This window comes from Notothenia coriiceps, unplaced genomic scaffold, assembly GCF_000735185.1.
Source record: "Notothenia coriiceps isolate Sejong01 unplaced genomic scaffold, NC01 NC01_scaffold00000339, whole genome shotgun sequence".
Lineage (NCBI taxonomy): Eukaryota > Metazoa > Chordata > Actinopteri > Perciformes > Nototheniidae > Notothenia > Notothenia coriiceps.
The window spans coordinates 3,512,464-3,516,037 of record NW_011333040.1 but is presented as its reverse complement, the minus strand read 5'-3'; positions in this window follow the sequence as shown (position 1 = coordinate 3,516,037).

Genomic DNA, 3,574 nt, shown 5'->3' with positions numbered 1-3,574 from the left:
ATCAACAGCCTCAGGGAAAGCTGTTATTTATTCATAACACCACAGGGCATAATTGGACATCATATTGCAATGACTACTGATTGTTTGTAAAAGCTCAAGTCAGACCCAATGACTCAGTCGTTCTAATAATCAGTCAGCCAGTAATGTAGATGTCAATACATTATACTGATATTGGAGACACAAATGTAAATTTGCGAACATTAAATGAAACACATATGTACTTGACCACAACCCCAACTTACTGTATGTGCACTCACTAGTTCTTTTGTTAGCTCTCAATATCTGCTGAAGAAAACAAAGCCTCAATATTTCTAGATACACTTTTTCACAAGTACTATAAAATGTTAACCAATCCCTCTCAGTAACAACTGAGCAAATTATTTGAATAAATTGTTAATGTAGCCCTGTATTTGAATTTTTTTGAAAGACATTTATTATGAACATAACATGGAATATGTAATTGAGATTAAATATCCCGACAGAATGAATGTAATCAGTGTTTTTTTAGGTATTATTTCCTGACAGCACCAGATGAGACGCTCATTTCCTCTAAAGCTCTCATAGACCGTAATAACCTTATTTAATGTGAACAATCCTCTACAATATTCTTATCTTTGTGATGACTTATGGACCTCCAATCAAACGTGGCGAGATAAAAAACAGCCTCACATTTAAATGTCATTTCAATCATGAAACCCTGACCTGGAATCAAATAAATGGCTAGCAAGTATCCTTTGATCATGTGCCATTTCTTGTTTTTCATTCACATCATATTGCATTTAGCTGACGCTTTTATCCAAAGTGATTTACAATAACAAGATACAAACTTGAAGAAAACAGAATCATATAAGTACATCAGGTTTCATAGAGCTAAAACATTTCAAGTGCTACTCAATTGGTTTTAGATAAGCCCAGGGCTCGACATAATAATTGGCCCGCTGGCCCAGAAGCACTATCTAGACACCCCGGGCCAGCATAACNCCGTTGAGACGTCCTTAGGAGCTACCCCCACCACGCTGGAGTCTGCCGCTGGATGCCAGGTAAGATGAAATTATGTCAGATATCGGCGCTAAGTGTGGCCTCCAAAGACACACGGGTGAAATCAAGGGCTATATCAAGCGCTTTTACGAGCGCCAAGTTGGTTTTGTCTCCGCCTTGATCTCTTTACTCAAGTACTCTTATGGACAAAGACCGCACGCACTGCGGGGACCCCCCAAGGCCAGGGACGAATCTCTACGTCCACTCCTTGACGACCCTCATCGGTGCGTCAGGAGCCAGATCAGGACTTCGGTCAGGCGGGTTGAGGCCCCCTGAAGGCCCCGCCCCCGCTAACACCCGCGCCCGTACCCCACTTGCTGCCACTGTTCGGGGCCGGCGACCCGCAGAAACAACCGGCCGGACGGTCCCGCATTTGGGTTTTCGGGTCTTCTTTCTGTCTTCCACTGCGCAGTCGCCCCGGAGTACACACCCGCGGACTTTAGCCGCCGCACCCCGTCGGCGGCGTCCACTGAACTAACGGGACACACCGCCTCGTGTGCGGCTCCATGATCCCAGACTAGTTTCTTGATTTCTCGGGCCCAACCGACAGACGTCATCTGGACAGTGCAGGAGGTACTGTGGGAAACACGGCCCTTTTCGATGACGCCAGCCAGGTTTCGTGCGAAGCGCTGACGAGCAGCCATTGTGATCTTGGCGCGTCTCTGAAAAATTATGGTTCTAGGTGGCTGGCACAAACTTTCAACATCGTAGATGTACTACGCAACATCTCAATAGTAACATAACAGTTAACCAATATATAAAATCAAATTAAACAAAAACAAAGTAAACCAAGGTTTCCTAAAAGAAATTTCTACACACCGACCCACCCCCCCCTCCGCGCTCACACCGTAAAACGGTTAGTAGCGAAAGAAAAAATTCGAACAAGGGCAATAATTGGTGACTGCTTCGTATCGCAGCGAACTACTCAGCCAACGAGCCACCAGAACCCCACCCGCATTTTTCGTTTGTCGACAAGGCCTCGCCGAAGCCGCACCCGCAGGCGACGCCTCGTGTCACGCGCTCGCTCAGAGCAGAGTCCACTCGACCCCCGCGCAGGAAGTGATGAAGCACCCGAGTCTGAGTGTAGGCGGAGTCGGCCACTAACGGCCAGACAGTGGCGTCAGAGTTCAACTCCCGCCTTCTCCAGCCTGCTCCAAATAAGGGCAAAGAGGCGGAGCCGAGGCGAGACCTCCTGCCACCGAGCTGAAAGTTCCAGAGCTAGCTGAAGCTACCAAGCTAAGCTAACATGCTCCCCATCTGTACACTGCCGTGGCATTTTACGTTTCTAAGCAGGGCTCAACATTATAAATGGCCCGCTGGCCCGGAAGCACTATTTAGACACCCCGGGCCAGCATAACGTACTTTCCACTTGCCCGCTCGGGCCACTAAAAATATTGCTTTAAAATAAAGAATTGTCCTGTGGTATTGGTATTTTGACTTGCAATTTAGTTAAATTGTTTCGTTTATTAACGCTACAACATAGCGTTTTGTGAGTGGGTTGTCGTTGTTGGGTGAAAAGCAAACAGCTGTTTGCTGCGGAGCGCAGCGCGAGCAGGCTCCCGTGAGCGGGAGCGCGCTCCTTCACTACAGACTATCGCGCCACCTAACCATTCGCCATTAATGTTTTTAATACCAGCGGTAACCGGCCAAGCGCTGGGCAAAAAGCAATCTTCAAATAAAAGAAAGTCACCGGAGGAGTTAAAGAAGAGTGACAGGGAGTATGAGAAGAAGAGGGAGAGAACGTTTCAGCCAGCTTGATCGAAGGCGTTGGCGTCCTAAAACCCTTTTATAATCGATCGGCTAGAACAGAGTTGGGATGAAGTACGTGACGGTGCTGTCCAAAAATTTGTGCAATGGTTAACTGGGCCATTTCCCGGGGTCGCTTTGCGACAATAGTGGTGCTGTTCGGTGCTGCGCACATGGGGTCTGTTTTTTTCAGCTAGTACAAATACGTGTTTTATTGTTTGTCTTTTTTTGTTTAGGTTGTTCGAGGGGACTTCCTCTACAACGAATACGGATAGTCTTTTCATTAAGCGTTTCGATGAGGAATGTACGGATGTGGTCTTGTTTGACAGCATTATTAGTTCCGGTCTGGTTTAGTGCAGTTGTGTATAGTGGACCAAGAACCTAGCTTTTGCTTGTACAGACTATTTAAAAATGTGTCGACCGAGACGGAACATGTATTCTGTTCAGGTGTGTCCTTAACGGGTTTTGTTAGGTAAATAAATTGATTGCACCGATGTTCGGTTGTCTTATTTTCGTTTGTCTTCTCGCCCACAGACGACGTGGCTCCCGTCCCGTCGATTCTCTCCTCGCTCTCGGGACAAGACGTCGGGAAGAATTAGGACCTTAGTTCGCGTGTCCAACTCAGGGGAGTCGACGACTAATCGTTCTTTCCGTGTGCCTCAATGTCGTACCGTGGGTGGACTACTGTCCTGGTGTCCCCAAAGTGTTTACGTCGCAAACACAAGTCGGCTATCTAGAGGTGTACAGATGGGATAAACATATCGGTAGAAGTGTAGCCTTATTTAGATTC